The 14,653-nt window shown below is 44.3% G+C and overlaps 1 pseudogene; it reads left to right on the forward strand.

Annotated features, from left to right (window-relative positions):
- The first annotated feature begins 4,406 nt into the window (after positions 1–4,406).
- Positions 4,407–8,911, forward strand: LOC111751930 (large ribosomal subunit protein eL43-like; annotated as a pseudogene).
- The last annotated feature ends 5,742 nt before the right edge of the window (positions 8,912–14,653 follow it).

Genomic DNA, 14,653 nt, shown 5'->3' on the forward strand with positions numbered 1-14,653 from the left:
GGCGTCATGATGTGTTCTGAGGGGCAGACACATAAATGTCCCATGGTCATCACTGCCCAGCCTTGCCCCTGCTCTAGAGGAGGCAAGAAGGGAGAAGCCTCAGAGCACTTCAGGTGCAAATTGGGGCATTCATGGGAAGAGGCTTGGAGGTAGGCATCACCGACCCACCATGTGTGTTTTTCCTATGGAAGCTCCTCAGAGAGGTAGAGCCTGAAGGAGGGCATTTCCTTCCTAACTTCCTTCATCCGAGGCATTTATTAAGCACTTTCTATATGCCAGCCCCTGAGCTAAGTGTGAATATTCAGACGTACACTATGGGTCTAGTCAGTCTGAGGGTGACGACGCCTCAGGGCCTCAAGGCAAGGACAAATGGGAAGGAAGGAGCTGGTCAGAGGGCAGCTGAGAAAACTGAGGACATATTTTGAAACCAAGCAGTTAATGTCCCTTCATGCCACACTCTGTGTTCAGTTTGGGGGATAGGGAAATGAACATGACAACATGGTCAGTGTCCTCAAAGAACTCACCATGAAGCTGGAGTCAGAAATTGTGAACTGCTGCTCACAAAGGGGGTGTATCAGGCCGAGTAAGGGCCTCAGAAGGGGAGATGGCTTATAACCTGGGGGAACGAGGAGCCCAGATGGAAGGAAAGAGCCCCATACAGGAAATGAGTCATAGTAACTAACCTTTCCCTGGTCCTTTACAGTTTCCAAAGCATTTCTGCACTACTTAATTTGACCCTCACACCATCTCTGTGCCTTTTGCTCCTGCAAATGAGGGCTCAGAGTTAACTTGCCCAAGGCCACAAAGCTAGTACGTGGCAGAGACCCAAGGGTCCTAGTTGCAGACCCCTGCTCCCTCTGTGACTTCATGCTTCCCTCCAAACAAAAAACATTTGATGATAAAAATTTATGTTCCTTGGAGCCCAGCAGTTGAGACTGCAAAAGTCAGTGAGGGAAAGAGCATTTCAGAGAGTGTGGGAAAATAAGATTGGTAAAAGCAAAATTAATGAGAGGAGAAGGGCCTCGGGTCATACCGGGAACCCTTGATCCGCCCCCACCCCCACCCCCACCCCCACCCCCACCCACCACGCACCGTGGGCCGGGGCGGTGGCCTGGGGTAGGGGTGCTAAGAGGAGAGGGTAGGGGCTGTAGGAAGGCGTCCCTGCCTTGGAAGAGCAACTTCAAAGCAGGAAATTCTTCGTCCCCCCAACCCTCAGCAAGAGCACCTAAGGGTCCCAGTGAGCATGGGGTCCTACGTTGCCATCGAGTCCATTCCGACTGATATATCGACCCTATGGGACACAGTAAAACTTCCCCATAGGTTTCTAAGGAGCGGCTGGTGGATTTGGACGGCTGACCTTTGGGTTAGCAGCCGAGCTCTTAAGCACTGCGCCACCAGTGCTCCCATGGTGTTTTAAGCGTCAGCAAAAAGGCTTGTCGCCTCTTAGCGAGGGCGTCCACATGCACTTCCCTATCAGGGCACTTGGGGACGCCAGAGCCCCACCTGTGGCCGGCGAGGCTTCCGCGCACTCTGGGCGTGTGGACTGTTCAGCTCAGCTGAGCCTGGGAGGATGGCGCGGGTTCTGAGCGCAGGAGGCTGTGCGGGCACTGTGGCCTGGGGAACACCACGACCAGCAGGCGAGGTCTCTTGATTTTGAGAAGGGCTGAGGCGGATAAGGCAAACACGCAAAAGCTGCTGCGAACTAGCCATGAGGTCGTGCGCAGCTGGGGCCTTCGCACACGTTGTAACCTCACGTGGTGCTCACAACGCAGCTTAACGCTCAGCAGGACGCATGTGATCATTTAAAAAAACAACTTTTTCTTTGATAAAAGTATAACACATACTCTGTAGTAAAAACTGAAAACACAGATAAGTACATAGAAGAAGAAAAAAAAAATCATTCATATTCAGTTCCCCAGAGGCAACCATCCGTGGATTTCCTTCCAGATTTTTTTTTTTTTCCCTGAGCATATAGTTAAGATCTCACTGGGTTTCAATTTATACTCTGCTCTTCTCAGTTAACATGCATAGGCACTTTCCAATGTTATTTCAAAGCTTATAAACACTATTTAAAAAAAATAGTATCTATTCTTTTTCTGTCTCTTCGTGTAAGAATACCTGGTCATTACAGAGAGCATAGAAAAGGTGGAAAATTAATCATCTGTACTTCCAACACTCAGCAAGAAGCACTACTGACATTGTGGGAGGCCTTTAGGGGAGAGATATCTCCACCCCTTGTCTGTCAGTTTGTTGTACTGTGGTGGCTTGCATATTGGTGTAATCCTGGAAGTTATGCCCCCCCTATTTCAAATACCAGCAAAGTTCTCCATGGTGGACAGGCTTCAGTGGAGCTTCCACACTCAGACAGACTAGGAAGAAGACCTGGTGATCTGCTTCTTAAAAATTGACCAGTAAAAACCATATGAATAGCAGTGGACCATTATCTGCCATAGTGCTGGAAGACGAGTCCCTTAGGTTGGAAGTCACTTAGAATATGGCTGGGAAGAGCTACCTCCTTAAAGTAGAGTTGACCTTGATGACGTTGATGGAGTCAAGCTTTTGGGACCTTCATTTGCTGATGTGGAGTGACTCAAAATGAGAAGAAACAGCCGCAAACAACCATTAATAATCGGACGTATGAATCTAGAAAAATTGGAAGTTGTCAAAAATGAAATGGAATGCATAAAGATTATCCTAGGCATTAGTGAGCTGAAATGGACTGGTATTGGCCATTTTGAATTGAACAATCATATTGTCTACTATGCCAGGAATGACAAATCAAAGACAGAGGGTGTCACATTCATTGCCCAAAAGAACATTTCAAGATTTATCAGGAAGTACAACGCTGCCAGAGATAGGATAATATCCATACACCTGTAATATGACTATTATTCAAATTTATGCACTACCCACTAATGCCAAAGATGAAGAAACTGAAGATTTTTACCAACTTCTGCAATCTGAAATTGATCAAACATGCAATCAAGTTGCTGTGATAATTACTGGTGATTGGAATGTGAAAGCTAGACAAAATGAAGAAGCGTTTGATTTTCTTCAGGTTTAACTTGAACTTATATAGGAGGAATTGATGGTCTGTTGCAGTCAGTCCCGTGGTGCAAAACAGGTGAAACTGTGCACTACGGATTAGGAAGTAAGCACAATGAAACCCTGGGCATACCTTGTTTTAGTCGGTAAGCTCTCCCCGGCCTGAGTACATTGACAGGGAACTGCCAGAAATTCAGGCTGGATTCTGAAGATGTCAGATAGATCTTGGCTGAAAGCAGAGAATACTAGAAAGATGTTTACCTGAGTTTTATTGACTATGCAAAGTCATTCAGCTGTGTGGATCATAACAAATTATGGATAACATTGCGGACAGTGGGAATTCCAGAACACTTCGTTGTGCTCACGAGGAATCTGTACATAGGCCAAGAGGCAGTTGTTTGAACAGAACAAGGGGAAACTGTGTGGTGTAAAATCAAGAAAGCTGTGCATCATGGTGGTATCCTTTCGCCATACTTATTCAAGCTGTATGCGGAGCAAATAACCCAGGAAGCTGGATTATATGAAGAATGTGGCTTATTTTTTAATTGGGAGGATTATCTTTTAAATTATTAGTTCTGAAGGTTAAGAGAGAAAACTTTCCCTCTCAATTTTATCTATCTGTAGATATTAAGGCACATGTTTTACAAATACTTTAGTAAAGAATCCTTATGTAATAAAGCTGAGTAATAATTTCCCGAGTGGATATCAAAAACCAAAACCAAACCCAGTGCCGTCGAGTCGATTCCGACTCATAGCGACCCTATAGGACAGAGTAGAACTGCCTCATAGAGTTTCCTAGGAGCGCCTGGCGGATTCGAGCTGCGTGGATATATAACGATTCATTTAACTAATCCCCTCTGGATATTGAAATGAATTCTCAGTTACATAAGTGTAAATAGTGATGCAGTGAAAATCTTGTCTTTAAATATTTCAGGTAATTTCTTAAACTGGAATCCCCTGATGACTGGTCTTACTTTAAATTCAGGACCACAAAGCCCTGGTACTGCCCCCATCCCTTCCTAGTCCAGTCATCCTCATTCTCCAGATGACTGTTCACACCTTCTCTCTCCTCAAACTCCAGCACCTCCTTCCCTCCTCACTCTCAGCTGCTCATCTGCTTCCTATTTTATTCCAAGGAGACTGCTTTTGTCAAGGCTCCCAGTGCCGTGCCCTGCATATTGCTAACCAATGGCCGCTCCTCAGTCCTCAGTCCTCATCTTACCTGACCTTGTTACCCTGTGGCCACTCCCTCCTCCTCTCACCATACTCTGCTGATTCTTCTTTTTCTCTCCAACAACTAGCTGATGGAGTACCCAGGGCTCAGTTCTTTTTTTTTTTTTTTTTTTAATAGTTTATTTTAATTTTTTAGTGAAAATATACACAGCAAAACTTCCACCAATTCAACAATTTCTACATGTACAATTCGGTGATTTGATTACATTCTTCAAGTTGGGCAACCGTTCTCGCTATCCTTTTTTAAATTATTCCTCCACCGTTAATAAATTTACTGCCCCCTAAGCTTCTCATCAAGGAGCTCTGGTGGTGCAGTGGCTAAATGCTCAGCTGATAACTGAAAAGTCAGCGGTTCACACCCTCCAGGTGGTCCAGAGAGAAAGACGTGGTGATCTGCTTCGGTAAAGATTACAGCCTTGGCAACCTTATGCGGCAGTTCTACTCTGTCCTGTAGGGCTGCTATGAGTTGAAATCAATTCCAAGGCAATGGTCAATGTGTAAGTGTCTCATCTAACCTTTCCAGTTGCTGTGGCAATTTGACAATGTATAGATAATTCTTTAAAGGAGCACAATGCTCAAGGCAGATATTTTTTACTAATTAAGCTAAACTCTTGTTTGGTTTTAAAAGACTTCAGGGAATAGTGCTGGATTAAGACTTAAAGATTATCTCAGGGCAATTGTTTTGAGAGTTCGTCCATCCTCAATGGCTCCAGGACAGGGCTCAGTTCTCTTCTTCCTCTACACTCACACTGTAAGTAACCTCCTCCAGGCTTATGGCTTTACACACCATCCAGACTTGTTGACTGCCATGTTTATACCTTCAGCCCTTTCCTCTGCCCTGAACACCAGGCCTGAATACCCACTTGAAGTTCTAATAGTCATCTCAAATTAACAAGTCAAAAACTGACCTGTACCCTCCCCCCCAACCTGTTCCACCTACAACATTCCGCATCTCAGTTGATGACAACAGCATCCCTCCTTCCAGTTGCTCAGGCTAAAAACCCTGGAGTCATCCTTAACTCCTCTTTTTCTCTCATCACTCACCCATATCCAATCCATTAGCAAATCCTGTCAGCTCCATCTTCAAAATACACCCAGAATCCAGACCATTCTCACTGCTACTGCCACTACCTCTGTCATCATCTCTTGCCTGGATTGTGGTCTCTTGCCCTTGCTCTTACAGTTTATTCTCACACAGCAGCAGAATAACCCTTTAACAATGTGGTCACTCCTCTGCTCAAAACTCCCCAGCTGTCTCTGGGCAATATGGCTGAATGCACCAAGAAGGTCAAAATTATTGGTAAATATAGGACAAGTTAAGGCGCCTCTCTCAGGAAAATGATGAAGAAAGTTGAAATCAGCTAACACACTAAGTGCACTTGCTCCTTCTATGACAAACCCAAAATGAAGAGACGAGCTGTGGGAATCTGACGCTGTGGTTTCTGCATGAAAACAGTAGTTGAAAGTGGCTGGACCTACAGCACCACCTCTGCAGTCACAGTGAAGTCCACCATCAGGAGACTGAGGGAACACTAAAGCCTTCCCAGCGCACTCATGGTAAAAGCCAAAGTCTTTGTAATGGCATGCAAAATCCAGCATCACTGTCATCTCTCACCACTCCCCCTCTTACTCATTCCACACAAGCTACAGTGACCTCCTAAGTACTCCTAGAATACACCGAGCACACCCCTGCACTAGTGGCATCCTCTGCCTGGAAAGCATCTCATATCAAATATCTGCATGCCTTCCACCTACACGCTGGGAAAAAAATCTTCGGTAACCACGTACCTGATAAGGGTCTGATATCTAAAATATATATAAAACTTCTACATTTCAACATCAAAAAGACCAATAACCCAATTGAAAAATGGACCAAAGACATGAACAGACACTTCACCAGAGAGGATGACCAAGTGGCCAACACACACGTGAAAAAGATGCTCATCTCCATTGAGATGCAAATCAAAACTACAATGAGACATCACCTAATCTCTACTAGAATGACAATGATTTAAAAAAAGAAAATAACAAATACTGGAGAGGATGTGCCCTGGTGGAGTAGTAGTTAAGTGCTACAGCTGCTAATTGAAAGATTGGCAGTTCAAATCCACCAGGCACTCCTTCAAACTCTATGTCGCAGTTCTACCCTGTCCTATAGGGTCGCTATGGGTCAGAATAGACTTGACGCCAACGGGTTTAGTTTTGGGTTTTTTGGAGAGGATGTGGGGAGATTGGTCTCTTGTCCATTGCTGGTAGGAATGTAAAATGGTACAACTGCTGTGAAAAACAGTATGACGATTCCTCAAAAGATTAAAAATAGAACTACCATATGACCAAGCAATTCCGCTCCTAGGTATACACTGTAGGGATTTAAAAGTAGCCACATGAACAGACCTATGTTCATTGCAGCACTATTCAGAAGAGCAAAAAGATGCAAACAACTTAAGTGTCTGTCAAGGGATGAATGGATCCATGAAATGTGGTACATACATACAATGGAATGTCTTAGTCATCTAGTGCTGCAATAACACAAATGCCACAAGTGGATGGCTTCAACAAAGAGAAGATTATTCTGTCAGAGTCCAAATAGGCTAGAAGTCTGAATTCAGGGTGCCAGCTCCTGGGTAAGGCTTTCTCTTTCTGTCGACCCTGAAGGAAGGTCCTTGTGATGCATCAGTCTTCCCTTGGTCTGGGAGCATCTCAGCGCAGGAACCTCAGGTCCAAAGGATGCACTCTGCTCCCAGCGGTGCTTTCTTGGTGGTATGAGGTCCCCAACTGTCTGCTTACTTCCCTTTCCTTTTTATCTCTTGAGAGATAAAAGGTGGTGCAGGCCACACACCAGGGAAACTCCCTTTACCTTGGATCAGGGAGGTGACCTGAGTAAGGGTGGTGTAACAATCGCACCCTAATTCTCTTAACATAAAATTACAATCACAAAATGGAGGACAACCATATACGATACTGGGAATCATGGCCTAACCAAGTTGACACACACATTTTTGTGGGGACGTAAGCCAATCCATGACAGAATACTACTCAGCCATAAATAAAAAGGAGATCCTGATACATGCTGCAACATAGATGAACCTTGAGGACTTTATGCTGAGTGAAATAAGTCAATCACAAAAAGACAAATATTGTATGATCTCATATTTACGAAATGACAAGCACAGGTAAGGATATAGAGATCTATGATTATAAACGGTTACCAGGGTCGGGGGGGGATCTTTCCCTAGGTGGTAGTGACTTTTTGTTTATGGTAATGGGAAAGGTGGCACCGAATGTGGGTGGAAATTGCACAACTTGACTAATGTAAGAGATATCACTAAGCTGTACATAAGTAAAAGAACAGCTTGGTAAGTGTTATGTATAAATTTGAAATGAGAAAACACAAAATGGGCTACGGCTGTTGATACTACTCAGACATAACCAAACACCTCAAGGGACTAGTTGTTTTGGTTTGAAGGATTAGGGTGATGGTCTCATGGGACAATCCAGTCAACTGGCATAATACTGTTTTTTTGTTTGTTTGTTTTGTGTTTTAAGTGAGAGTTTACAAATCAAGTCAGTCTCTCATACAAAAATTTATATACACCTATACCGTGCTATATACTTCTAGCTGCTCTCCCCCTAATGAGACTGTATAGTCCTCTCCACCCTGTATTCTCCGTGTCCATTCAGCCAGCTTCTGTCCCCCTCTGCCTTCTCATCTCCCCTCCAGACAGGAGCCGCCCTCATAGTCTTATGTGTCTACTTGATCCAAGAAGCTCGCTCTTCACCAGTATCATTTTCTATCCCATTGTCCAGTCCAATCCCTGTCTGAAGAGTTGGCTTTGGGAATGGTTCCTGTTTTGGGCTAACAGAAGGCCTGGGGTCCTTCTAATCTCAGGCCATTAAGTCTGGTCTTTTTACTTGAGAATTTGAGGTCTGCATCCCCTGCTCTCCTGCTCCTTCAGGAGTTCTCTGTTGTGTTCCCTGTCAGGGCAGTCATCGATTGTTGCCAGGCACCATCTAGTTCTTCTGGTTTCAGGCCGTGTAGTCTCTGGTTTATGTGGCCCTTTCTGTCTCTTGGGTGTCTTTGGTGTTTTTCATTACCCTTTGCTCCAGGTGGGTTGAGACCAACTGACGCATCTTAGATGGCCTCTTGCTAGCGTTTAAGACCCCAGACGGCAGTCTCCAAAATAGGATGCAGAATGTTTTCTTAATAGATTTTATTATGTCAGTTGACCTAAATGTCCCCTGAAACCATGGTCCTCAAACCCCCGCCCCTACTACACTGACCTTCAAAATGTTCAGTTTATTCAGGAAACTTCTTTGCTTTTGGTTTAGTCCAGTTGTGCTGACCTCTCCTGTACTGTGTGTTGTCTTTCCCTTCACTTAAAATAGCTCTTGTCTACTATCTAATTAATGAATACCCTTTCCCTCCCTCCCTCCCCACTCTCGCAACCATCAGAGAATATTTTCTTCTCTGTTTAAACTATTTCCTGAATTCTTATAATAGCAGTCTCATACAATATTTGTCCTTTTGCAACTGACTAATTTCACTCAGCATAATGCCTTACAGATTCCTCCACGTTATAAAATGTTTCACGGATTCATCATTGTTCTTTACTGATGCGTGGTATTCCATTGTGTGAATATACCATAACTTCTTTATGCTTTCATCTATTGATGGGCATTCGGTTGCTTCATCTTTTTGTTATTGTAAACAGTGCTGCAGTGAACATGGGTGTGCATATATCTGTTCGTGTAAAGGCTCTTATTTCTTTAGGATATATTCCAAGGAGTGGGATTGCTGGGTAGTATGGTAGCTCTATTTCTAACTTTTTAAGGAAGCACCAAATCGATTTCCAAAGTGGTTGTACCATTTTACATTCCCACCAGCAGTGTATAAGTGTTCCAATCTCTCCACAGCCTTTCCAACATTTATTATTTTGTGTTTTTTGGATTAATGCCAGCCTTGTTGGAGTGATATGGAATCTCATTATAGTTTTGATTTGCATTTCTCTAATGGCTAATGATCGTGAGCATGTCCTCATGTATCTGTTGGCTACCTGAATGTCTTCTTTAGTGAAGTGCCTGTTCATATCCTTTGCCCATTTTTTTAACTCAACAACTTTTTGTTGTTGAGTTTTTGCAGTATCATGCAGATTTTAGAGATCAGATGTTGATCGGAAATCTCATAGCTAAAAACTTTTCCCCAATCTGTAGGTAATCTTTTACTCTTTTGGTGAAGTCTTTGGATGAGCAGAGGTATTTGATTTTTTAGGAGCTCCCAGTTATCTTGCCTGCTTCCACCAAGTAGTCCTAGCTTATTCTTATTGACTCTCCTTTGTAGGTGACTTTTCGTTTATCCCTAGCTGCTCTTAAAATTCTCTCTTTATCTTTGGTTTTGGCAAGTTTGATTATAGTATGCCTTGGTGTCTTTCTTTTGAGATCTACCTTATGTGCAGTTCGATGAGCATCTTGGATAGGTATCTTCTCATCTTTCACAATATCAGGGAAGTTTTCTGCCAACAAATCTTCAACAATTCTCTCTGTATTTTCTGTTATCCCTCCCTGTTCTGGTACTCCAATCACTCGTAGGTTATTTTTCTTGATAGAGTCCCACATGGTTCTTACAGTTTCTTCATTTTTAAAAAATTCTTTTATCTGTTTTTGCTTTGAATATATTGTTACCAAGTGTTTTATCTTCACTCTCACTAATTCTACCTTCCATTTCCTCAATTCTGATCCTCTGACTTTCTACTGGGTTGTCTAAATCTCAGATTTTATTGTTAATCTTCTGAATTTCTGATTTCTGTCTCTCTGTGGATTCTTGTACCCTATAAAATTTTCCGTTATGTTCTTGAATAACCTTTTTAATTTCTTCAACTGCTTTATCTGTGTTTTGCCTGATCTTGTTCCTGATGTCTTGAAGAGTTCTGTATATTAATCTTTTGTGTTCTGCATCTCGTAATTCCAGGAAGGCACCTTCATCCAGAAGATCCCTTGATTCTTTGTTTTGAGAGCTTGTTGAAGCGATCATGGTCTGCTTCTTTATGTGATTTGATATCGACTGTTGTCTCCGAGCCATCTATAAGTTATTGTATTAGTTTATTTTATGTTTGCTTACTGTATCCTAGCTTCTTGCTTTGTTTTGTTTTGATATGCCCAGATAGGCTGCTTGAGTGAGCTAGCTTGATTATTTTCACCTTTGAAGCTCTAACATCCTGTCACCAAATGGTTAGAGCTGTTACCAGGTATGTAAGCCTAGGAGTCCATTCACTTTTCTTGTATGGATTCAGCTCAGGTGTCCAGGTAGTTGGTCACCAAGTGTGTGGTACAGGCTCTGTGCTACAGTCTTAGAGGGGCAGGGGTGATTTATGTAGGTACAGGTAACTGGTTGCAGCAGGAGGTCACGCTCTGAACAAGGCAGGGGGCTGACAACCATCCCCCCAATTGTCTGTGAGGAAAGTGTTTCCCTGTTCCCTAGAGCACACAGGTAGGTGGGTTCTGCAGACAGACCATGGGCACCCAATGTTTTTTGGTTGTAAGGATCAGGAGGTATCAATTATCCTTGGACCCCTCTCACAGGTGGCTAGGTGACTGGGTAGAGCCACCAGTCCTCATGCCCCTGATGTGGGTAGTTGAGGACTCTGTTAAATAGGCAAAGCGGTGTCAAACATCAAACACCCAACTCTCCACTGCATAGTTGAAATAGTTGCAGTTTACCAACAAGGGCCTATTCTCCTGAAATAGGCCCACACAAGTCCATGCGGGGTGGAAAAGTATTCAAAGTCCGCGGACCGTTTATGCCTGGACAGGAGCCGCCTCTGTCCTGAGCTTCCCAGCTTAGTGGAGCTGGCAGATTATCTTTTCCCCCAACTGTGAATTTATTTCTTCTTCAAGACCTGTAGAATGGCTCAGGATGATCAGCAGAGTCTATCTCAGGCCCAGGAACATCGACAGCCACTGAAGCCAGCTTGGGGGCTGGGGGTGCGGTAAAACATACTAAAGTACTTAGCTTTTACTGAAAGCACCATTCTTCTCTGGTTCCAGAGGTGTGAGTAGGCTGTGCGGCCGGCTGTCTCTCCCTGAGGAAACTGTGTCTAGAAAGCTATGGCCAGCCCCGCTGCGGTCGCTCCAGGGAATGGTGCCTGAGGTTTCCTGGCCATTCAGGTCCAGCAACTCCTCTCCACTTCTGAACTGTCTCTTCCTCCCCTTGCTGCTCAGTCCATTTTCTAATTTTGCCTTTGATGTTCAGGGCTCCTAGCTTGTCATAAATATAATCATTTCACTTGTTTTTTCGGGTCTTTGTTGTAAGAGGGATCACTGGAAGCATCTGACTACTCTGCCATCTTGGCCCTGCCACACCTTTTACAAGAATTTGAGGTCTGCATACCACTGCTCTCCTGCTCCATCAGGGATTCTCTGTTGTGTTCACTGTCAGGGCAGTCATCAGTTGTAGCCGGGCACCAACTAGTTCTTCTGGTCTCAGGCTGATGTAGTCTCTGGTTTATGTGGCCCTTTCTGTCTCTTGGGCTAATATTTTCCTTGTGTCTTTGGTATTTTCATTCTCCTTTGCTCCAGGTGGGTTGAGACCAATTGATGCATCTTAGATGGCCCCTTGCTAGTGTTTAAGACTCCAGAGACCACTCACCAAAGTGGGTGGCATCATACTGTTTTTAAAGGTTCTGTTCTACCTCCCAGTTCAGTGAGTAGTGTGTGGGGTCTAAAAAGCTTGCAAGCAGCCATCCAAAATACAATTGGTCTCTATTTGCCTGAAGCAACAGAGGAAGAAGGAAACCCAAGAAGCAGAGAAGCAACTGGACTACAGGACTAACTGCCCAGCTACCATTACCAAACTTTTCCATAAGGGACACAATAAATGGACCCTGATAGAAAGGGAAAACGTGTGGAACAGAACTTCAAATTCCAAAAGAATCCAGACTTACTGGGCCCGTTGAGGTTGAAAGAGTCCTTGAGACTATTGCCCTGGGATACTCTTTAAACCTCGAATCAAAACTACCCCCTGAAGTCATCTTTCAACAACAACAACAACAAAAAAGCAGCTTAGCTCAAAAAATGAAGAATGTCACTCTTAAGCATTGCGCTCTTTTAAAAAATTATCTACCCCTGACACGCTGTTAACCCAGAACTGAAACCATTCCTGAAGCCCACTCTTCAGACAAAGATTAGATAAGACTATAAAACAAAAATAACACACGTGAGGAATGTGCTTCTTAATTCAATCAGATGTATGAGACCCAATGGGCAGCTCCTGTCCAAAACAGGATGAGAAGGCAGGAAGGGACAGGAACTGGTCGAATGGACACAGGGAACCCAGGGTGGAAAGGCGGAGTGTGCTGGCACATTGTGGGAATTGGAACTGAAAATTAAATTTTTAAAAGAAAAAAAAAATTTATCTCTATGAGACCAAAGGGGCAACGGTAACTCTAAAGCATAGATGAGAAGTTTAGGTGGGCAATGAGTCTAAATTAATGGGCTGAAACAACTACAGCAGAAGTAACAAGACCCTTGACACAATGTGAAGAATGTAACCAATGAATAACATAGGTAGAAACTGTTAAATGAGCGCATGTTTTTCATGTTTTGATGTGTATATTTCCCCCCAAAATTAAATTTTATATATATATATATATATATATTTCTCTCACTTTCTTCAGGTCTCTATTCAAATGTCACTGTTCAGTGAAGCCTTTCCCAACTAAATTTTAAAAAATAGCACCATCCTCCCCAGTTCAAGCCCTAGCACTTCCACGCCCCCTCCCTACTTTATTCTTCTCCACGGCACTTAACAACATTGGACAATTTTTACTTGTGTATTTATTTTCTATCCTCCATACCAGGATACACACACCTGAGGGCAGGTTGTTTTTGTTTTAATTTATTTATTTATTTTGGTGAAAATATACACAACAAAACATATACCACTTCAACAATTTTTATGTGCACAGTTCAGTGACCCTGGTTACATTCTTAAAGTTGTGTCACTTTTCCCAACAACCTTTTCCCAAAAATTTACCCTCATTAACACAGACTCTATGCCTCCTCAGTTTCTTATCTACCCTTTTGTCAATCTGGTCACATATAGATAACTCTTTAAAAGGGTATACTGCTTAACATTCTTTTCCGATTAGACTAAACTATTCCTTGGTTCAAAGATGACTTCAGGGGATAGTTTGGTTCAAAGTTTAGAGATTTCCTCAGGATAATAGTTTCCTGGGCCTCAACGGCTCCAGAAAGTCTGGGTTCCATAAGAACTTGAAATTCTGTTCCGCATTTTCCCAGAGGGCAGGTATTTTTGTCTGTTTAATTCGTGCTGGATCCCCAGTTCCTAGTACGGTGCCTGACAATATAGTAGGTACTTTATGTTGTTGTTGTGTGCTATTGAGTTGACTCTGAGCACAAATCTTCTGCACCAGCCAGAGAGTTTGAAATACATTCTGTGGACACAGGGGAGCCAGAGAAGATTCTGAGCAGGGGACTGATGGGAGAGCTGAAGATTTCTGCTGTTGGTCTGTCTGTCTGTCCACTATTGTTAAGTTTCTATTTCTCTCTCTCCTTCTCTGTGTGTGTCTCTCAGCTGTCCCAGGTCCTCCATAGGGCCAGAAGAATCAGCTACATCACTTTTCTTTTTTATATCACAACCCTGACAGCCCATTAGGAAGTGGGGAAGGGAGGGGATGAGCCAAGACTCGAGGTCTCTCAGCCTTCCCAGAGCCTAGGTTCCCCTCATCCTGCCCCCAGAGGGCAGAGGAAACAAGACTTGGAGAGGCAATTGGGAAAGTTAGGGGCCTCCTGCACCCTCACCCCCTCTCTGCCCCCAACCTGGTCTCCTGGGGATTGACTCTGAGACTGGCCTCCCCTCCCTCTCCGGGCCTGGCCTCAGGCCCTCACACGCCTTGGGCCGATTTGATTCTGCGTGCCTAGTACCAGTCAGTGCCAGCTGGCAGCTCTCACAGGGAAATGAGGTGGCATGAATATGGGGGAGGGGAAGGAAATGGGCAGGGGCCCAAGGAGAATAGGGACCAGGATCCCAGGAGGTGGTGGTCAGAAGCTGGGTGGCCAGCATGGGAGCCCCATGGGATGAGGGAAAGGCTAGATAAAGGAGCTTGGGGTTTCCAGAGGAGTAGGGGAGGTGCCAGACTCCCCCACCCTGGTCCTACTGCCCCTGGCAGTCCCAGCCCTCTCCCTACCACCCCACTCTCCCCTACATCCACTCCCGTAAGCTGCCCCTGGCTAATCTGTCTTGGTCCCTTTAAGAGCTGCCTGGGAACTGGGGCACCAGAGGCGGCTGGCAGGGTCCCCACCCCTCCCCTAGCCATGCCCGCCCCTGCTCTGCTCTGCCCCCTGCCCGTTACAGAAACCG

Source organism: Loxodonta africana, chromosome 3, assembly GCF_030014295.1.
Source record: "Loxodonta africana isolate mLoxAfr1 chromosome 3, mLoxAfr1.hap2, whole genome shotgun sequence".
NCBI classification, from domain to species: Eukaryota; Metazoa; Chordata; class Mammalia; order Proboscidea; family Elephantidae; genus Loxodonta; species Loxodonta africana.